Source organism: Nyctibius grandis, chromosome 23, assembly GCF_013368605.1.
Source record: "Nyctibius grandis isolate bNycGra1 chromosome 23, bNycGra1.pri, whole genome shotgun sequence".
Lineage (NCBI taxonomy): Eukaryota > Metazoa > Chordata > Aves > Nyctibiiformes > Nyctibiidae > Nyctibius > Nyctibius grandis.
Window position 1 is genome coordinate 274758 of NC_090680.1, and position 22839 is coordinate 297596.

The 22839-nt window shown below is 44.4% G+C and overlaps 1 protein-coding gene across 1 annotated transcript in view; it reads right to left on the reverse strand.

Moving 5' to 3' along the window:
• Positions 1-6462, reverse strand: part of LOC137672980 (leucine-rich repeat and fibronectin type III domain-containing protein 1-like protein) — a 54624-nt gene extending 48162 nt beyond the window's left edge. The window contains exon 1 of the mRNA XM_068417447.1: positions 6307-6462. The gene's annotated coding sequence lies outside the window, so the exon portion shown is untranslated. The remainder of the gene's footprint in view (positions 1-6306) is intronic.
• Between the last annotated feature and the right edge of the window lie 16377 nt (positions 6463-22839).

A 22839-nucleotide genomic window follows, 5' to 3' on the forward strand; every position in this document is an offset into this window, starting at 1 on the left:
CTGGTTTAGTGAATCATTAGAAGGTATGAAAATAATCAACTTCTGGTAGATGGACCAGCCTTCCTCAAGATAGCATTACCCCCAAACCCTTTGATGGATAGTGTGGAGATCTACATACCACCCTTCATCCTACCCATCCAATTTTTCAGCTTAAAAAAGAAAATATGGATAACACATTGCTCCACGATCCCTTGTCTAACAAAAAAAAAAATGTGTCCTTGACAAGCCATCAGAGGAACAAGAACCACTCAAAGCGCCCTTGCTGTTTCGAGCGTGTTGAGCATGAAGGGAAGCCGTGCTTTCTTCGCATCGAAAAGAAGGGGGTTTTGCACATATTTTAGCCTCGGCAGCAGCTGCTGAGCAGGACAGACGGCAGCTCCAAGCACGCAGCTATTTCCAAATTTGTGAGAACATCACCCAAGGAACCCGTGCCAGGAACTGTGCTTTGTTCCAGCTGGAAATGGAGAGCTATTCCTCACCTCAGGTCTCTTGTGGTGGTGAAGTGGAGGGAGTCAAAAGAAACAGGTTCAATCCTAGCAACAAGTCTAAATAGATCAGTGTCTTAAAACCACAAAGAAAAGGAAACACGCGGTTGTTCAGCGCCGCTGTTTTTCACAGCGAAGAAATGCCCGCGAGCCCTCAGCGGAGGCAGCCTGCTGCCCTTTTGAACTTCGCAGCTCCCAAAGGATGCTCAGCTGCCTTGCCACCATCACAGACCTCCTGCCAAGTGGCGGTGGCCTTTCCTCGCAGGGTGTTCTCCTAGAGAACAACCCGCGCTGCTTCCAGGGCACAACAGGGCAGTGGACCCAAGGCTCCCAGGAGGATCATCAGCTGGTGCCAAATGCGATTTTCTCAACCCTTTTTTCAGGTTTAACCAATATCCAAGGCCCGGCTTAGGCTCATAACAAGCATAGTTTTAAGTACACCTACGCACAGTATTTTGTGGACAGATTAGGGCTCACGCTCCCTGTGTTACACATCTAAAGGCCATGAACCAGCTTCGCAGCAGCAACCACCAGCTGTGGTCGACGCAACCCTAGCCCCAGCCAGTGCCATGCTTGGGGACACTGTTTGTCACACCGGGTTGAGTTTATAGTCATGTAGTTACACGACCTCCTGTCCAGACTTGGCTTGCAACCAGCACAGACAGGCAAACACGCTGCAAAAGCCATGTTTCCCATCATTATTTATTATGCAGAAATACAAAAGCCTAGCGCAGAGCACACCCAGAAAACAACACCATTTTAACAGCTATTACATTACCATGAATCCACAGAATAATTTAGGTTGGAATGGGACCTCCAAAGGTCACTAGTCCAGCCCCCAAACCATGCTTCTCTCTGGCTTCAAGCATGACCTGAAGTGATAGGCTAGATCCAAACCATTTTCAAAGATGGAAAAATGAGAAAGAAGGCCCTTCTGAACATAAAGGCCACCTGGCAAAATAATCTAAGTCAGCTAGCAACACAGACAGAGAGACTTCAGCACGAACATGGAAGGTCTTCTTCCAATATGAAAGCCAGGCTGCACCTTCCACCTTTATCTTGCACATATATAAAGTCAAAGCAGAAGTTACGTCACCATTTTACTGGGAACTATGAACAGAAAGACACCAATTCCCACAGAAACATTCCTCCTCGGTGCATTTTGAGATGTGCATCTCTGCACCAACACGCATTTCCTTTACTGTTTGTCCACCATGGTGAGTAGATTTGCCTGTGCTGGAAATCAAGTTGCTGACTTTGCTAAACCAGATGCTGGAAGATATTTTCCAATCAATACACATTATTTTCACCACAGCCAGGGCTCCCAGCATTCATCCCAGAAAACAGACAGGCAAATACACCTCCAAAAAACAAAGCATGTCTGTCTAAGAGTTGATTCCACCTCACATTAGATACCAAAAAAATAAAACCCATCAGCAACGCGGGCACAAGCTATTAACTCTTTCAGTACAGCAATTTAAAACCTTTTTTTATAAGCTGCCTGTCTGTCTCCCTCCCACCTCCTATCCCTTCCACTCCTCCCCGCAACTCCAGAACTTCCCAGCTCATGAAGTTCAAAGGCAAGCAGAGGTCAACATTACCTGCACTCTTTAAAGACCAGTGCAGCAGGGAACATCGAACTCGTGATATGCACAAGTACCACAACCTGCTCTGAAATCGCTGAGATTCTGAGTGCTAAGGAGAGTCACAAACTCATGTACAATTGTTTTAATAAACTTAAAGATAAGAATCATGCAAAGCTACCACGAAATGTTTCTTTTAGATACCGTATGAAGTGTGTGCTTGCAAGCACCTTAGACAATAACAAGCTGCTAACATCAGGCAGGACTGAAGTTTAACAAAAACTTCCCACGTTTATATTGCAAAAGCCTGGCTGAAATCGGTTAAGGTCACAGAGCACCCATAAGAACATTAATAATTCAGCTTTGAATCAGAAAAGTGAAAGCATGAAGAGCAGCGAAAGGAGGAGATACTTGGTCTTTGCAGGACTGCAGTCAGTACATATGACAGGGCTCAGCAGAGGTTCAGTGATCCCTGAAATCTGTCTGGAAGTGGGATTGTTACCGACTCGAAAAGAATATGCACATCTTTCAAAGACACTCTGCTTCACGGTGAACTCCTGTCACTTTGGGGCTAAGTGTTGCCAGTTTTCCCAGACTAATTGCTCTGCTAGAAAAGAACACAGAGCTTAGCATTGGATCAGAGATGGGTTTTATCCCTTCTAAGGGACAATCAACACATGAACCCTTCCCAGGACAGTGGTTAACAGCAGGAGCAACAAGTGGGAATCCAGATGAAACCAAGTGTAGTTCAAGCAGCAGATAAAGTACTATTTGGCCCACTCTGTAAAGTTCACCTTGCCTTCAACCACAGCCATCGTTACCTAAAACTCCTCTGTGATGGGGACCAGGGATGAGTTAAGGCATGCACACATGCTCTCGTATCTGCTGATACAATAGGAAGCAGTTAGCTTTTGTCCATCCATCTCCCATATCATCCAAAGGCTCTGACCAAACAAGGAGCCCACCTGGAAAGCCACCTGCATCATCCTTATCTGAATATTCAGTGTCTCCTTGCAGTGTCCCAATCTGGGGTGCACAGAAAGTATTGGGGGGAAAAAAAATATCATCCATATCCAGTCATTTAATACCTAATTAATTCAAGCAAATTATATGGGTTTTTGCACAAAGGAGAGAGTAACCTGATCAGCCTGATTATACTAATGGGCCAAGAAGCTGTCACCATGGCATTTCATTGACAGTCTCTAGGAAAACCCACTCCAAACGCCCACCACCAGAACTAGCGAGTAGAGCTGGTTGAAAAAGATGGGGAAATCTCAAAGCTCCCTGCCTGGTTTTTTGAACCTTCTAGTGAAAAGAAGCTTTTGCAAGAAAGAAAAAAAAAAAAATCCAGGAGTTAGGACAGGGACATTGTTAGTAAATTCCATTTTGGAAAATAAAAACAAAAATAAAAATAACAGAAGTCTGCCATTTCTTCCCTTCACCCATACCAGGAGCTTCAGCTACTAAGGTCCTTCTGCTTGGAGTGATGGAGGAGGGCTGATTTGGAACAAACCTCCCTCTGGACAAACTCTCCCCTCTGAAGGAGGGGCATTGGTGGGTGCAATTGCTTCCCTTTCAAAGCTGAATTTCAGACATCCAAAAAGAAGATCTGTTTTGGAGAGAAACCAAAACCTTCCATCACCAAAAAGGCCAAGACATGATGAGACATGTGGCGTGAGAACGGTCCATGCTTATTTGGGAGCATGTTTCTCGGAAACAACCCACCCCATTTTGTGTCACTACCAGGAACAGCAGAACCTGCTCTACCCCAGCAGAAAATTTTGCTCTTGAGGCCAACAAGCGAGTTGAATACGCTGCTTGTGCCTCACCTGCCAGGAGCCAACACCAACTAAGCTTCAGACTGCAAACTCACTAATTTAGCCTTCAAGCAAGCTGCCGTGCAAAGTTCCTGGCATCCGTAGTGCAGCACCCCTAGACCTTTGTCTTGCAGCCATCCAGGCCCTTTGTCAGGTCTACAAGGATCATCTGGCACCGATGGACATGCTGGAACCTCTCCCTTGCTCTGCGGATCAGGCTTGTGGATCTCTTTCTAAAGAGCAGTACTCCACCCTCATCAGCAATAATGAGCTTGATGCAAGAACTGTTTGGTGGAGTTTTCTGGCAGCAAGGGAGATGAAATTATCATAATAGTCCTTTTTCTAACCTAACAGCTTCCCCCCCCAAACCCACGTTAAACACCTCATTTGGAGCAAGAACGAGAACTCCACCAACCGCCAGCTCCGACCTGCAAACTGGAAAGGCAAACATTGCGAGACAACCCGCTGGCAGGCACGCCTTCCGAATGACGCCCATAACTCACTGCTGAACTCACACATGCCAGGCTCCAAGCAGGGCATTACCCTCCCGTGGCAACAAGGAGCATCCTAAACACACCGCTTATTTCCGACGGAAGACTTTTGAACAAAAAGCATTGGCAACCCCAACTACAGAAGCGTGGGGCTTTTTGCAGTGGTTCCTTGCCCCGCTACAAGCGTTAGGTTATAAAAATAACACAGTCCACTCCCACAAACATCCCGACAGCTTTGAAAATGGAATAGATCTACCAGCCCTAGGAGCATCAGCGCAAAGCCCGGGTGGAGAATGAGACTTTCCCCTCGGGAAAGCGCAGGTCCAGCGTGGGGCAACTCCGTTCCCATGTGCACGTCGCCAAAACCGGGTGCAGGATGGGCCCTCTCGCGGCAAGCGCAGCAAGCGGGCACTGCACTGGAGAAAAATCCTCCAGCATCAGACAATCTGGTAGGTAGCACAGAGAGAAAATGCTGCACTGCCTGCGGCGACGCTGGAGATCTCAGAGTCGCCCAGGTTACCCACCTGGAAAATCATACAGATTAAGAGCATAGAATTTCTTCCTAAATTATGTAAAGATGGGGGGCAGGGGGAATAACGGCCAGTTGCCTGTGAATTATGATCATCCAAGCACATTAAAAAATTGAGCATTAAGTGCAACCACTCTCCACTGCTGCTTTTTTTTTAAAGACAATAGAAGACATTTTAAGGTTTAAAAATAGCTTAAGTACCCTACATGCTTCACAGCAAGAGTTTTCACTCATACACCTCCAGCCGCACAACGCCAAAAAAAAAATATTCAGCTGGAATAGGAGATTTTGAGGCTCTTTTAGAGCAAAATCTTCCTTTGCTAAAGCACAACCTCATTTTCAAATGGATTTTCTGGGTAACGAGGCCCCCAGTTCCTCTGCTGCTCTGCTCCCCGGCATGCTGCCGGAGGAGGTTTCCTCCTGTTTGAGCAAATTCCGTGCTGCTCCACAGTCTCTGCAGTCTTTTCTCTATTTCAATTGCAGAGAATCACCTCAGCCGGTCTCAATGACAACGCTGTCACCCCCGTCACGAACACTACACGCTCCCCTGTAATCGTAGCATCAGTCACTCCGTGCCAGACAGCGAATGAGCCTAAAAGGGTTGTTTCGCCCCGATGTTAACACGGGCTGCAACTGCGAGCTCGACGTGGCCTTCTACACCCCTCCGCGACACGCCGCCATCCTCGGGCTGTACCACCATGGAAAGGACACACGCTGCGCTCAAGACCCTGCAAAAAGTAGGATTGCAAACCGAGCGGGCGCACATTGCCATCCAGATACCGCTTCCAGAAGTGAAGAAAAGGAAAAAAAAAATCATTACAAGCAAGACGAAAGCCTCGGTAACCGTTCCAATGACTCTCGGCTGCCCGTGAGGAACCTTTCCGCCCTGTAAAAATCCACTCCAGCCAGCTGCGCTTCAAATTCAGTGGCTCGAGCCGCATTCTCACGGCTCGATGGGTGCCTGCAGCGGTAAGGGTGGATCCCACCTCTCTCTTTGGGGCAAAGCGTTAAAAGCGAGCGCGGCGGCGGAAGGCACATCTGACAATGACACTGCAATTTATCAAGAACTGGGAAGGGGGGAGAAAAAAAAAAAAACGATAATAAATCACGAAACCATCTCTCTGCCCTGGTCCCTTCTATGTTATTCTTCCCTACACGATACTGAGAGCGTTCAAAGCCAGAAAGTCCAAATATTGGGGGGGGGCGGTGGGGGGAAGCGCCCGACTCTGCCAGTGATGCTGGGGTGCGGCGGTGGGTAAAAGGGGGATGAAGGGGTGGGGGGACCGGCGCACCCCACTCCCCACCGGCTCCTTCCCGCACCCCGCATCGCAGCGAGGCCGGCAAACCGCCTCCCGCACCCGTGGGAACCCCCTCCCGCACCCGTGGGAACCCCCCGCTCACCTTTCCCACGGTGAGCCCTAGAGAGGCGGCGCACCCCGAATCGCTCCGGCCCTTCCTGCGCCATCCATGGCCGGTTGATGCTTCAGCTCCGCCGATTCTACCGGCGGCGGAGCCACCCGCACCGGCGGAGCCGGGCAGAGCCGCTGCCGCAGGGGACGCCCCGCCCCGGCTCCGCGCAGCGGAAGAGGAGGTGGTGGAGGAGGAGGACGAGGAGGAGGAGGAGGAGGAGGAGGAGGAGGAGGAGGAGGAAGAGCCGCCCCACCCCTCCCTACGGCCACAACCCCTGAGAGGGGGTGCGGTACCCACCCGCTCGGTGCCCCCAAGCACATCCCACTCCCGGTGGTCCAGAGCACATCAGCATCCTCCCCCCACCTCGGGGGCCACCCCCGGTGGTGGGCGACCAGCTGCGAGCAGGGCGGAGCGGCTGAGGAATTCGGGTTGGTTTGTTAATTGGTGGTGAATTACAAAGTATTGGCAGGTGCAAATATTTAAAGAAAAAAAAAGGAAATAAAAGGCCAAAGAGGGGTAAAGTGCCTTTATTTGGTGCTGGTGATGTCTAGGTGAGCTTAGTGGGAATCAGTCTCTTTTTCTAAGTAACAAGATAAGAGGAAACAGCCTCAAGTTGTACCAGGGGAGGTTTAAATTAGATATTAGGAAAATTTTCTTTACTGAAAGGGTTATGAAGCATTGGAACAGGCTGCCCAGGGAAGTGGTGGAGTCACCATCACTGGAGATGTTTAAAAGATGTGTAGACGTGGCACTTATGGACATGGTTTAGTGGTGGGCTTGGCAGCGTCAGGTTTATTTGGACTTGATGATCTTCAGGGTCTTTTCCAACCCAAATAATTCCATGATTCTATTCAGGTCCAGAGCTGCAGAGCATCCTGAGGGCCTCAAAGGGTGGTTTGGGTCTTGGACCACACCTGGTGTTGGGCTTGGTGGAGCATTTCGGTTTGGTTTGTAGTTTAAGTCAAGTCTTGTAGTTAAGTTTGTAGTTAAGTTCAAGTCTTGTAACTTGAAGAATACAAATGTAGAGTGAGGCTGTTGCTGGTCTGGCTGCGTGAGTGGTGGGATGCTGAGCAGACCCCCGGTGCCCAGGGTTGCTGTGCTTTTTGCTCAGCTGCAGAAGTGGCCTCTCGTAGTGAGAAGCTGCTTCCCATTCTCATGGGTGTAAAACGCAGGAGTAGGTAGTGAAATTCATGGAAACAAGGAAAAAAAAAAAAAAAATCCAAACCCTGCAAAAGCCTCCCCTCTCTGTGCTGGAGGAATCTTTAGTCAAAGCAATGACAAACTCTCCAAATCCTTACTTCACCCCACGGGATTTTTAAGCATAATGGATGTAAAGACCGTGTTTTGAGGGGTTTTCTTTGTTTTTAAGACAATACCTTGTCTGTTGATACGGATAATGGCTTACCACAAAGCAGACTCATTTACTAAATAACTTCATTACAGGAATTCCAGCAGATTTCAGCCTGCCTTAAGGAAGGTTTGGGGAATGAGAGTTGTTGCTACATCGTTACTCTCCCATGACTCATGCCTTGATAATACCAAGTACCAAAAAAAAAATATCTGGAGATGTGATTCATGCTCCTGAGGAGGCCAGAATAGGGCAGGCTATTTTATTTACAGAGAGTAGCGTCTTCCCCCTTCGTGATGAGAAGTAGCTCTGTGCGTGCACATCAACATTTTCCACGTAGAGATGCTAATAACTCTAATCTGTGTATGCGTGGTGTTAATAACTGCATGGGGAATGTGGCTTTGGGCTGAGATGGAACTCCTTGGGCATGTGTGGAAGGAAACTGGGTCTGAGGCTTCTTCTGTTTGGAGAATACTTATTGTATCTGATTAAATCGTGGCTGCAAGTCATTTTCTCGTTTCCACATTGAATGTTCCAGGATGTAGAGCACGAAGGGGCTCGTGCCTCCTCCTCCTCCTCCCTGCGGGGACCTTCCACTGATCATCCCCATCCAGTGTTTTACAGTGGGTTTTAAGCTCATCCTGGCATGAAGCTGTGCTTGAATTGGAGGTACCGGGTGATGATGGACCTATCCTGTGGAAGAAAGCTGGACCAGAAAAATGCTGAGACCTGTTGCTGAATTGCCCTGGGACCAACCTGCATGTCCCATGGAGTATGGGATCATTATGGTTGATATGAGCCTGGTGGGTGCAGTTCCAGTAGGATCCAAGAGCTTGGTGTGGTCCTGGTGTAGAGCTCATCTCCAAAACTGGGGTGCATGAGTATGGGATCAGTACAGTCATCATGAGCCTGGTGCATGCAGTTCCAGTAGGATCCAAGAGTTCTAGTGTAGTCCTAGTGTAGAGCTCATCTCCAAAACTAGGGTGCATGACCCTGAGGTATCTTCAGATTCAGCTCTAGGCTGATGCCATGATGAATGGTTTCCATCCATCTGTGCTAGAAGAGAGTTGGAGTATCAATAATAAATCATCTACAATACAACGGTAGAGATCAACAACGTAACTACCCGTCTCTATTTATGAATGCTTTGGAGAACGTGGTTTATCAGAGCAATTTGGGTTTTGGCTTTTTTAGTGTGTGCAGCAAGTTTCTGCCCTGCTCGGGGTCTCGGGCTCTCTGATTCAAAGAGCTAATCTCTGAATGAGGATATTTCTAGGGCGATGTGGATGGAATTGCATGACAAGAAAGGGCACCCACTAATCTGGTTCCTGGAATGATACGGGAAGATGTTGTGCTATTACCACGAGGTGCTTGCAACTGCCTTTACCAGCCTGCTAATCGCTCGCTAGGAACTGCAGCGGCGGTCGCCGTTTGGCCGCCACATCAGCGCCTGAATTCGGAGATGAAAGCGAGTGCGTGTCAAATCCAGGGCCCTGGCAAGCAAGCAGCGTGAACATCTGTGTGATAAGCCTCCAGGTAGGAAAAATGCCAAGGGAAGAAAACAGAAGCATCTCCTAGACACAATGGAGCGCGGATGTGAAAACACAGCTTACGAATTGGACAGACAAATTGCTATCTGAGTACGGTTTATAGCTCCTGGTTATTTTTTTTTTAATTTTATTTTATTTTTAGAAATCTTTGATTACTACAGGCTGAGGAACAATCTTTCCTAGCTGCTGCTGCTGCTGCTGACCTTTTTTTGTAAAACACACAGCCAGCCTTTCTGTTGCATCCGAACCAGCTTTTTGTGGTGGCGGATTGCCTTAGAAACTGAAGGTAGCAAAGTTAAACAATAGCTCTGAGGTGCTCCAGTTGCTTTTGGAGCCAGGCTTTGCCCCTTGCATGGCTTATCCATGGTTGTTTCAGCCCGGATGACCTCTTTTGGAACTGATGTAGTCAGGATTTGACTTTACAGATACTGCCTGGTGGGAGCGCTGCCAGCCATTTCCCCTCTCTAGTTGTGTGTTGTCCTAGAGTAAGATCAAGAAAATGCGTATCTGTTAATGTCTGTAGGCTGGAGGCATTCGAAATCGTGAAGAACCGTACTTCTCAGAGCTGCAATCTGAATTTATTTGCATCACTGATGACTTCAAAATTAGAAGCAGTTATTGGTGTCTGGCTTTCTGGAGGAGAGCAGAGGCTGCAGAAATGCAATTGCGACTCCTGTATATTAATATTATATTATTGGATTTGGGGCCCGTCGTCTGCGGAGAAGGTGGGTTTTTTGCTGCACAGTAGTGCAGGATTTTCAAATGCCTCGTTCAGTCCAAAATATTCCATTGGCATCCAATATAAACCTTAAATACTCGGCAGTTTGGTTCTTGCCTGTGGAAAATCACAAATTAGACCCTTCAGTTTAGTAAACAAACCTTTGATGGAGGAACGACTAAGCAAGGTATTCTTGCTGTAACACTCAAAACAAAATAGATGCCCTGCTGTAGAGACCCGGGGAGGTAAAAGCACATCAGCATTCTTGCTATGAAAGGGAAACTTCTGCAGCCCAGAATACCTGCAATAAAAAAAAAAGGGGGGGGGGGTTTTCTTGGTTTTGTGGTTTGTTTTTTTTTTTTTCTTTTTCAAGGCTTTTGAGTGGGTATAAGTGGCTTCCATTTTTCAGATGTCTCATTTCAATACCTGGTTGCATCTGACCCTCTGAAGCACAGCAATGGAAAGTACCTTCGTGCCTTTAATCCTCAAGGCTGAACACAAGCTGGTTTAAACTCTGTTCTGCATCCACCAAATAAAGCAAGAGGAACTTCTGTGGCCGCTTTTCGGGGCGATACACCTTCCCCTGCTACGTAAGGGGATGTGTGCTTTCACAGCTGAGCTGACAGAGAACCCTTGGCATCTCATTGCTGCTTCTGACGCCTGTCTAGACAGAACAGCCAGGTCTGAGTAACAGGTTTAACTCATCCCCTTGGTGCCCACTCTCCATCAAGCATGAACTGTCATTGTGACAACCAATTGTCTGGTAACTCTCTGAAGCTCCGGGAAAGAAGAGTTAGCAAGTCTTTTCAGTGAAATCCTCTATTTCAACACCTGTTGCCATGCCTTCAGGGCTAACTCCTTGAGTTAATAACAGAATGAGAGTGGCTTTTTGGAAATGCATTGTAGCACCTCCTTCTAGAGATGGCTGGGTATCATATCTTGTGTTCCCGCACGCTGTGAATCATCGCAGATCAGAGCACCCTTCTCTGCTTAGTCTCCAGCAGCCTTCAAATGTTACAGGCTTGCATGCCAGAGTAAGAGTCTGGGGGTTTTTCTAAAGCACCTGCCCACCTCCTAATCTTGTCATCTGCCCCTTATCATAGTTCCCTTTTTTTCTGGTTAATTCTTCCTTACCCTGAGTCCTGGTATCTTTATGCTATATTACCAAGACAGAATGATGTTGGATGAATCGGTTGCCAAGCATTCCCTACTCCTCTTTGTTTCCTTTGGTGGCTCTTTATGAATAAAAGGAGGTCAAGAAATACCTTTTGGTCTTCTTGAGTGTCTCCTTTCTGACCGCATCCAAGTCCCCTGGCATCTCTGCTTTCAGACAAGGGGACTTCTCTGCTGACCCTGGTGTTTTTTATTTCCTCCTAGGAGGAGGCAGGTGTTGGTGTGGGGCTGGTTGAAGATGTCACTTCCACACTAAGCTTTTCTTTTAAGTGAGGGATGTCTTTGCTCTTACAAACGTTGATTGTTTTCAGCTCAGTCTAATAATTCAGTTGCTCTGTTGGTCTAGAAGAGTCTTTTCTGTAACCAGTGATTTGTCTTCATTGCTATTTTCCAAGGAGGTGTTAGAAAATGTTCTCTATATTGGAAGAAATAACCAGGTGACCATTGAAACAATCATAAAAGATGACATTGCATCTTCTGTGGAGGATCTTGGGTTATTTTACAACAAGCTAATGAAGCCTTGCTGCCAGGGCTGAGGTCAGTATTACCCACACTGAGAAGTATATGTTAGCAAAGAACATCATCTCTTGAGCCTGTTCTTTTCCCCTCCAATGAGTCATTCCTGTTGGAACTGACTTTTGATGTGGACTGGTCTCCAGACCCAACCCAGCGACCACTTTGAGTTTCCAGTCAGCTCCGAGAGTCCCAAAGAGCTGCTGAAGCAATGCCTGTCTGAGATGGTGCTAGCTCCTCCGATTGCACTGGGGTATTGTCTTCCAAAAGACTCTTCTACTTGTTGGCATCACTGTCAGAGGCCTCCTCAGCAAATGAAATAGCTACCAAGAGCAGAGATGTTTGCTCCAGGTTAGGAATATGGCTAGGTAGACACAAACACCTCTTGAGAGGCAGCTGTCGTGTCTGAGAACTGGCTCCTGCTCTGCTAAATGGGAGTAGGTAACAGTGAAGCTGCAAGGTCATTAAGGCAGCCTGACCATTTTGGATCTCCCCCCCAAACTGTTCATGTTGTTTTAACCTGCTCCATAGTCTTTGCTTTGCTGCTAGTGCTCTCTCCAACCTGTTTCACACTATTAGGATGCTCTTTTTTTAAAAATTCTTTTTCTTTATTTTTCTCGTTTGTTGCAAATTTAGTTTCTCTCATATTGAGATTTGTTATATACTTTCCATTCTTTTGGTCTGGTAATTTCTTCTGCCTTTTTTTTTTATATTTTGCGGTATAAGGTTATTGAAAGAAAAATACTAGAACTCGTCTTAGACTTAAAAAAAAAAAAACCAACCCAACTTTCAAGCCATTACAAGTTAATGCCGCCCTGCTGCACGCAGCCTCTGCTCGGAGCACGGGGGCTGCATTGCGGACTTCAGCATATATTTGCCTCAGTAGGGGCTGTCCCTTTGTGAAGTGCCTTACGCGTGTCACATTGCAGTTGGTTACCATGTCAACCTCTGAATGATCCTTTTCTTCTCTATTTTTTTTTTTTTTATTGAAAGGAGAGAATGTAGGTACATGAAGTCCATTGATCTCGCTTGCCACCACTCTCTCATTGCACTGAGCCTGCATCTTCCTGGGGATGCTCAGACGATGATGGAGGATTGCTTCTATATCCAACCCTTGAGTTTTATTTCTTCTCCGTTGTGTTTCTTTGTAGGCAACTGCAGTAGTCACCAGAAGGGAAAGCGATGCCATGTGAAGACCAAATTGGTGAAATCTCTGTATGCATGTGTGATCCTCTTTGTGCCTCTTCTAGAGAAGCGTGTTACTGGCAGTGATGTAGGTAAACAGGGTTGAGCGTGGACCCAAGGCTTTGAAAACAGTCTTGGATTGGTTTGCCAGGGATTTATGTAGAGCTGTTAGTGACAGTGGGGGTCTCCCACCGCTTTCACCCTCAGGTTGTCTCATTGGGGTGCTCAGATTTTTTTATTTCCCCTGGAAGCATTTGAACTGTGTGCCAGAAGTGCTGCAGATTTTTTTTTTCACTAGGTCTTGGGTGTTTCCTCTCCACTTCGCTCTTTGTGTATTGCTGGGATGGTGGAGAAAAGACCTGCTGGGGAAAGATTAGGCTTTGGTTTTGTTCTAGAAATCAAATTAGGTCTCTTTTAGACTCAGATGAGTGGTATCTGGGGCAGATGTATACCACTTACAGCAACGCACTGAGCATTCAGCCTGTGATGTCTCTCTATCAAAACTCATTTGTAGGGTCTGGTTTGTTTGCCCGTGTCACTTGATTACAAGGGTTTTTACCACGTAACCAGCACCAAGATAATGGCAAAGATGCTGAGAAGACAGGAGGAGCAGAAAGTACCTGACTTGCTTTGTTAGTGCTATTGCATTCAGTTGAATTAATCTCCCTCAATTTAATTTGTCGAGCAGTATGTGCAGGCACAACTACGCATACGGTGTTTGGCTTTTTATCATGACCCAACATGTTTAATATCACAGAAGCAAAAGAAACTGAAGAAGGAATGCAGATATTGGAGATGGAGAAGACCTGGGTAAGTCTGCTAATGAAACACTCTCACTTGTGTTCTGACCTTGTTCTAGCTACCCCTGAGAAGAAGTATCTCCACCAAGGAGACACTGTTCATGGGAACTAAGATTATATACCCTGGATCTTTCTCCACACTTCTTCTTGCTGTGGTCCATGGTTTCAGCATGATCGCTGAAATAATGATTTACACTTAAAGGCTTGTCCATCTAGCCTATTCCACTCGAAATCCAGAAAGTGGTGACAAAAGAAACCCCCCAACTTAAATAATTTTTTAAAATTTTGCCTCCTATTCACAAATCAAGTTCATTTTCCCTATGCATTTGCTCAAACATGGTATGTTGCGTCTTCATGCTCATGTACCAATGCCGATGTAGTTTGTAGGTAACAAGGCAAACATCTGCAATCACGTTGGCAGGGATTTCTTGTTTCACAGCTGGAAATTTGCTTGTTAACTCTCTTCTAAAGCCATGAAATAATTTAATAGCAGAGTTGACTGAACTTTTTCCTATTAAATTCCAAAAATGCCCAACCCAGCAACTTCTACCTGCATGGGCAGCATCAAGATTAATCTTGTATTTTTGCTTATAGCCCAGCATACACCAATGAAGTCTGTACATGATGAATAACACTTCTCCGTGCAATGGGACTAAGTTCTCTGACCTTTTGTTGTTGAAAGGCAATAACAAGTTGTGGGCTGACCCTGGCCGGCGGCTAAGGTTTTTGGGACTTCTTCCATCAAGTTGAGTTTTTAATTCCCTTGAAAGCCAGCTGGGCTATTTGCTGCTTGTGCTGCTACATGCTGCTTGCTCCTGCTGACTTGACAAACTACTCACTTGAATTTTGTAAGACCTGTCCATCGTAATAAAATCATACCTGGTGACTTAAGATTCTCTTTAACAGAAAATGAATTGGTACAGGATTGTGCTGTTTGTGGTTCTTTGCAAACGGCTGTTCCTTAATGTTCATCCAGGCTGTTGTTGACTATGAGTACACTCCAAAATACCCGAGCTGTACCACTATTAACAGGTTTATTTTCCCCGGGCTGTAATAAAGAAAGGCAGTAGTATGTTTACTAGCAGCATTTATGTCCCTAACATTAATATTTAAATTTTCTACCCCCATTAAGTTCTTCTCCAAACCCGAACGTGTATCGGAGGTGACTTTGGACAGATGTTCAACGTGGTAAGCTGTGAAAATACCTGACATCTCTCCATGCTGTGGTGGCCTCTGAGGACCCGGTAAGTTACTGCATCGTGGCCGGCAGCAAGATTTTTATTTCAAAGGGAGCAGGGGAAGCAGCAAACATGATGTTTGGGAGTTCTGTTCTGCTGCAGTGAAATATCTGAGAAGTGGAAACTCATCTGATGCTCCTCCCTGGAGGGTGCAATGTTTAAGGCCAAGTCTTGAAGCATCAGGCTCTGCTGTATGTGTACAAAAAAACCCAGGGATTTTAGTAACACACTGGGGTTGCTTGCCTCTGTCACCTCTGCAGAGCGTCCTATTGCAAACAACAGCGGTTAAGACAGAAGCACCCTGTTCCCCCGAGTCCTTGCTTTAAACCTGGTGGAAGAAACAGCATGGCCTCTTGCATGAGCAGTGCCATTTATACTGTCTCTCATGGTTTTTATTTGCCATATCATGGAGTTTGTCTTGCTTATCAGATGTGCTGCTCAAAATAAAACCAGTTTTGCATTGGAATTTTTCTCTAATGCTGCCCTGAAGCGGTCAGAGAGGATTTACAGGCTCATGCGTCAACCCTAGAGCAGGCGAAATTGTCTTTAAATGGGATTTTGAAGCTATAATCTTCCCTCTCAATGGAAGCGGTTTTAATTCTTCTTTCAGAAAGCAAAGTTGGGGGCCTGGTGTGGCATATTGTGGCTTCAGTATTTAAGTAACACTCAGGGAAAGTAATTGCAAACATGGCTTGTGCCAACGATTCCAATCAAGTAAGCGTTTAAGGTATTACTGCTGCACGCACTGTGCTACTGTTCACATTCTTAAGAGTAATATGCCAGAATAATTGGAGAAACTGTTAATTCAGTCCTGGTTATTATTTTCTGAACAGGGCAGAACTTGCTTTAGGCATGCGGAACAGACAGACATACTCCAGCAAGCAGCTGAATATTTCTGAATGTAACCTCCCATGATTGAGAGATAAGGATGGTTTCTGGAGAAAAGAAATAAAATCCTGCAGCAAAAAATCCTACGTGATATTGAGAAGCTCTGGAGAGAGGTAGGCTTGCAAGTTCTGTCTTATCAGTGATTGGGGCTAGAAGAGAACCTGAACATAAAGATAAGTAACTGACTTGTTCTCAGAAAAGGTGCTGGAGTACAGTTTCAGTTTAGGGGATTTTTGTTAGTATTTCAAAGATCAGTTTATTTTCCTTTCTGGCAAGTTGTAACAAGTGAAATGGCGGGGCCATTTGTTAAGCTTATTTTGCTTTTTCATTTCTACTCAGTCCATAGTTCCACTAACTTCCTTTCCTGGATGCTTCCCTTTTATTTTACTTTATTTTTTGTCGCTTGGTTGCATGTTGTCTCTTGCCTACTTTTATTGCTGCCTCAATCATCACCTTTGAATGTCACATTTTAACAAAGTGCTGAAAGAATTACTTTAATTATTAAAACAGCTCAAAAACTTGACAGGAATGGAAACGACAGGTGAGTGGATATTTAGAAGGGCTTGAAATAATGTTCAACTAGTTCAATTTCAGGATTCTGTAACACAGTATCATTTAATAATACGGTCTGTCAGTTTGCCATACAGAGGTATTTCCTTTCATGAAATACAAAATGTCTTGCTTCGGAGGTGGGTTTTTTTTCCAACATGAACTTAACCCCCAAAAAACAGAGAATTTGGGAGCAAACTTTTTAATTCTTTTGAAAATTGGAGGTGGTGGTTCTTGTGTTGAAGAGCGAGGTTTAAGGCTTTAGGATTTCCCACAAGCGTGTGCTGTGCATTCTCACCTCTTATTGCCCTTCGCTCTCTCTTTCATCCAAGGTGTTGAACAAAATCAGTGGTTGGGGAGAAAGAAAATCATTAGTTTGCATATTATGTGGGTCCCAAAGCCACGCAGTGACTGGTCTAGAGGAGATCTTGGAAAATGGCTTTGCTGGGGCTGCAGCTGAGAAGAAACTGTGGTGATCGGTAGAAAACGAAGAAAAAACCTGTACAACTGTTGACAAGGAGAAAAGGCAGCGGTGCCAATGGTGCTTTGTGGAAATCTTTTCCCTGTTGATGATCTCGTTATCCATCTGCTTGGGAATGGGCGTAATAGCATTAGCTGTAATTCTCTTCAACAAAAATATTGAGTGGGAGTGAGAGCATGCTGCCAGGGCAGGAGGCCCTGCAGTCCTGCAGCCAGCGCAGCTTTGTGAAGTCTTGCGAGTTCAAGCGAGAGCAAATGGAGAACAGCCACCTCCACCCCTTCCCTTCCACTTGCGCTCAATAACACCAATCCTTGTCAGGTTAAGGTTGAATTGACGTGGGGATGGCCAGAGACACCAGTCCTCAAGATCATCTTGGGGCAGTCGGAGTCAGGATGATGGTTACATCTCACTTGGCTGCAGCAGCAACATGACCTGTATTAATTAATTCATGGAATATTCAAACTAAGGCGATATAAGACCCTTGGAAGTGAATTGAAAGTGCACTTTTTTTTTTCCCCCACTGGAGAGACAAATATTGACTCTTCAGTTCCTGTTCAGTTTAGTCACTCACCTGCAGTCTGGAAGTGAGAAGAACCGTTTCACATTCCTGATAAAATTAGATTTTTGTGGCAGATTATTCAGGCAGCAAAACTGGGAACCCTGACTTGCACATAAAATGCTGGTTGTAGTTGCACCAGCTGCAAAAGGGAAGCCCGAGGGAAGTCCTGAGAAACAGGGAGAGGAGTAATTTACTGGAGGAAATTGTGCATTTTTCTCAAGTTCCTGGTGAGCGTGGGGTTGCTCAGCTCTCTGGATGTGAAGATGACTTTATATTGCTCTCACTTTTAAAATGAGTAACACGCGATGGTTTAGTTACTTTTTATGCTGCCGGAATGATGTAAAAGGGCATAATTAACTCAACTTAGACTTTTTGCTCTTCTTGCATCTAGATTTGGGTTTGCTCTGCTTTTCACCAGTATTCATCAGCAGAGTCCTTAAATGAATGAGGACCAGGCTTACATAAACGTATGCACAACTTGACCTCTAACAGTCTTTATGCACTGCTTTTCACTCAATTAGTGTGTAAGTATAGTTGACTCAAGGACTAGTAATGGGTCATGTGTTTCCTAGAGGAGGCTATTTGTTGTAGTTTAACTTTGAAAGCAACTTGATGAACGAAATAGTTTAATGGGGGAGAGAGAGAGAAAATGCAGAGCAAAAATACTTTCCTCCTTTTTACTTAATTATGAGCATTAGTTGAAGGAGCAATGGAAAATAGAGTTGTAAAGCTTTCCTTTCATGCGACTGGCTGATGCCCTAGAGATATTTTCCTTGCTCTTTTATCATTAAAGCTAGGATCATCTTGTATTTTTTGTCTAATAGCTGCAGCTTAAGTAATTTGTATAATAGTTGGTAATGGCAGCTTATGCAATGCAGGGAGCGTATAGCTTGTGAAGGGAGAACGTACTACCCTTCCTTGTGAAGACAAAATTAAATTAATTTCTCCAAAATAACCCGAGCAGGAGAAGGGAATCCAGGCAGCTAGATGGTCTACAGCATGACTACAGGATCTACAGTATTCCTATATGTATAGGAAGAAGGGAAAGACTTGCTCCATGGTGGAAGAGATGCCTAACTATGTTCTGGAAGAGACTTCCTTTTCAAGTCTTCAAGGGTGAATGCTTCTGATGGCAAGAACAACTCATGGTGGAGATCCAGTTGAATCCCCTAGTGCAAAAATTGTTATTAGTGAATAACGAAATTCTTGAGTCATGGCAATGGTGGCATCTGTGATCACAGGATAAAGGGAGCAGGATCAGTTTAGGCGTAAAAGTCCACTAAGCATCTTCACAGTGTTTGATAGGAACAGGCTGCCCAGGGAAGTGGTTGAGTCACCATCCCTGCAGGTATTTAAAAGACATACAGGGACATGGTTTAGTGGTGGAACTGGTAGTGTCAGGTTTACGGTTGGACTCGATCTTAAGGGTCTTTTCCAACCTAAATGATTCTATGATTCTAAGCTGGTTCAGATGTGGATCCTGATTGAGATCTGCTCACCCTGGGCTTTCAGTGACTGACACGTTCTCCACACCTTGCAGAGTAGGTTCTGCAGGTCGTTGGCCTTGAGCACAGATTTATTACTTTGACTGAGGTGTTTGGCTATTGCATTTGGCTCTCAAGTGTCCTGCTGGCATCAAATATTATAGGACTGCTCTGGGGAAGCATGAAAGTAGAATGGAGCGATCCAGGCTCACTTGTTGATATGTGTCCTTCAGGGAGGCTTTCCCAAGCTTATCTCATCATGAAGTTGTCAAAAGTGGGGGGTGAATATCCATATCGATTCCCTCACACACTTCTTTTTTTTTTTTTCTTTTTCTTGAATTAGAGAGCAACATCAGTAGATCCTCCTGGACTGCAGAACACCTCATTGATATGTCAGTCCTATGGCTGGATTATATCCAGGCTACAAGGTCCTTTCTTTGATGTTAATGAAGGAGAAAACCCAGGGAGGGCGGGGAGTGTCTTCTGCAGCAAGGAAAAAAATAATGTATTTCTTTCTCTGAGGACACAAAAGAGAGAGTGCTTCACCCTCAGTATCAGATGTTAACCTTTGAACCTGAAAATGCTGAAGAAATGTATCTTTATTCGAGCAGTTTAGAAAAAGTTTAAAAATACACATAACCCGAAGAGCATTCTTTACGTTGGTCCTTGAAAATTAGACCATGAAATCCTGCAGAGCTGCAGATGTCTGCATTAATTCTGTGGCCGGGATCTTCATTTAAAGTCTGTGAACAACATGTGCGTGTGCAGTCTGGAGGTAGTACGTAAAAGCCATCTATCAAATGTGGGGGGGAAATCCTATAGTAAGGTTATATTGGAAAGGAATCTATTCAGCACTCTTTTCCTGGCTTTTAATTTTTACACTGGTTTTGGGGAAGCTGGCATATATTCTCCTGGTGTCCTGTGCAATTGCGGGATAGAAGTTTAATTATGGGTAACTTGGAATTGAGTGTATCTGCATACAAAGCTCAAATTAGCACCCTAATGAAATCTAAGGTTTAAAATAAGATTTATTTTAAAATGAGATTTGTTTTAAAATGAGATTTATTGAAAATAAAATGTGCAGTGAGCCTACAACATGACCCAGAACACTGAACTTGACCCTGGTTTGAATTGTTTGTTACGTATTGCATAGGAAGTAATAAATACTTTTGCTGACGCAGAAGGTTTGCTGAGTGATGTGATACAACCATGACCCTTTTTTTTTCAATCCAGGGTTAATAATGCTCTGCATAGAATCAAGATGATAAAAAAAAAAAAAAAATTAGTGCATAGGGTTTGTTTTTCATTTTTAAGGTGGCAAACATGAAGTTTGCCTCTAAAGGAAATGAGTCAAAAAGAAAATTTACAGCTCTTGCGTAGGCTGTAGCTTTAGGAAGAAATTCCTGATAAATGAAGTATACACAAACCATTTTTTTAATCTGTCTCTTCTGACTCAATTTGTATGCAGGAGGCATTCACTCTGATGCTGAAGGTTATTCTATTTTTAACACCCTGCTGCTGCACCTTCTTTTTATTTTTTTATAAGGAGAGGTAAATTCCATAAACTACAAAATATTTTCTTCCAAATATCAATTAAAAGAATAAAAAAAAAAAACCAAAACCAGAAAACCTTATAGGAGCAATACGTATCCCAGACCAAGCTCTATTTCTTGGCGTACATTATTTTAACAGCACTTTACACCCCTTTTCTGAATACTTACTCTGTCTATAATCTATTTCCAAAAAGCTGGCTCCTTTTAAGGGTTTTAATGAGTGTTTCCATCTTATTGCTTGATAACTCATCCAAAATAACTACAGCAAGGAGGAGGAAGGTACCTCTTCCTCAAGAGCATGGGCAATAACCCCTTGCATTTAGTTTTGTCCACTGATGCAAGTTTTAATGTGCTCTTGCCAAGAGGGAAAGATGCTCTGCCCCGAGAGGATGGAGTAAGGGGCTCTTCTTGCTGGTTTATGGAGAACATGTCGCTGCCAAAATCCTTTTTCACGTTGTTTGCAGCCGCAGAACGTAAAGGGAATGAAAACTAGGGCAGGCATAGCAAGTGCATATCCCGTCTCCTGCGAGTTGCTTGCTCAAAAAAGATGTGGCGTTGGCTTCTGAGCAGCTTTGAGACACTGGCATGAGTGTGTGTGAGCAGAATCTGTATTTTCCTTTTTTTTTTTTCCTTCTGTGTCTTACAAAGACTAGATGGTCTAGTCTAGTTTGGGAGGAGACTGTACTGACAGCCTGGATCTTAATCCTACTTGACAGTATACCCAAAAGGAATGAAGTGGCCAAACCTATGTAAAATTCCTGTCAATAATTAGAAATATTATTTTTTTTGTTGTTGTATTGTGCTGTTTCTGTGAAAACTGGGCTTTCTGTAAAAGAAACGTTGAGCATCCCAAACCTCATTCCTGCTACACCCACCCACTTTCACAGAGTATCTTTTTATTTCAGTAGATTGCGGGGCTTGGGTGGGTTTTTTGCTGAGCACCACTTGGATACGGCAAAGCATCCTGTGATCTGTGAAAACGCCCTGTCCTGAACTGAGCTGCAGCAGGGAGGGGTTAAGAAGAGTGGGGTTTTTGTAAATTAATCCGCTTTCTCACATGCACAGAAAATGCCCACTCAGCGTGTCCTCCCAACACGCCACTGCAGGGCAAAGCCCCTTTTGTCTGCATTACATGAAACTAAATTTCTTTTAAGTTCAGCGGTAACTGAAAATACAAAAATGTCCTTTAAAAAAAAAGAGACATTTCAAAGACGCAGCTTCACAGTAATAACGCAGCAATTGCTTATTACTTAGGTTAATTAGATAGTTACATCAACGAAGCATGACTGATGTAGATGTCTTGCTTTATTTCTGGTAGCAAGATAGTGTGCCCATCCTAGGGTTTAAGTAAAGTTAGATTTACAGCTACGATTAAAAGTGCTGTTGGGAAGGGTTTTCCATATTGTGTTTTCTGGATATAACCAGCTTGATTATTCTAATTAGCTTTTCATGCAGAGGGATTGAACACCTTGATGTGGGAGATAGGTAGGACAGGAATAGTCATCAGGTCTGGCCAAGGTCCTGCATATAAGACCAAACTTGCTTTTGACAACAAATACCCAACAAACCCAGGTGCTTCTATGTCAAGACTTGAGGGGTGACATGTCCTGCTATCAACAGCTACGAATTTTTAGCTAATTCACTTAAACTTCGTAACAGGGCTTAAAGTCGTCTGTTTGTACATGTTGGGTTGATGGTCTGTCTGGTAGTGGTCAATATTGAAAGACCTTCTCGTGGTCCTCTGCTTTCATCCTCGTCCCCCAAAACGAGAGAGGTGTATAAGTGAAGTTGATGAGGAACTTGTGTGATGTTCTTTCCTCCAAGTGATTTGGGCTGTCGCTGAATTTGCGAGTGGAAGGGCCTTTGAACTATTTCTCTCCATTCCTCCTTTTCCTCCCCCTACCGCCTTCTGCAAAATAAATTTTTAATTTCATTTCTGAACTTGTACTGTCAATATTTAAAAGCTTAGGGCTCTTCATTAAATAGTGATACTGACTTTTTTTGGTTGGATTTTCTTCCAAAATACTAACAAAAGGGTTAGACTGCTTAGATAGCTGGATCTATTATTTTGCAAGGGAAACATATTGAACTTTTCTGAAGGTTTTCCACCTTCCTGACATTTTCACTGTCTAAACTAATTCTTGCCTCCACTGTATTTTCTTTATATTATTACTCAGCTTAACTTTGTGTACTGGAATCCATGCCTCTTCCATGCTCCAGTGCATTACAAATTATTTTAAAGGCTTAGAGATCCTTTCCAAAGGCCTTGGGGTTGAACAGTGCATGGTAGCTGTGAATAATTATGACTTTTCCCCACGTGACGGGAGTTTAACAAATACGCTTTCTTATCAAAGGAATTTCTTTGAAAGTCAAAACATCAAATGAACAAGTAGGAAATCGAATTAATTTTTCATCATGTGCAGAGTACTCTGGCATAATTACCAGAGTTGAGATTCCCTGCAAGCCAAAAAAAAAAAAATCATCT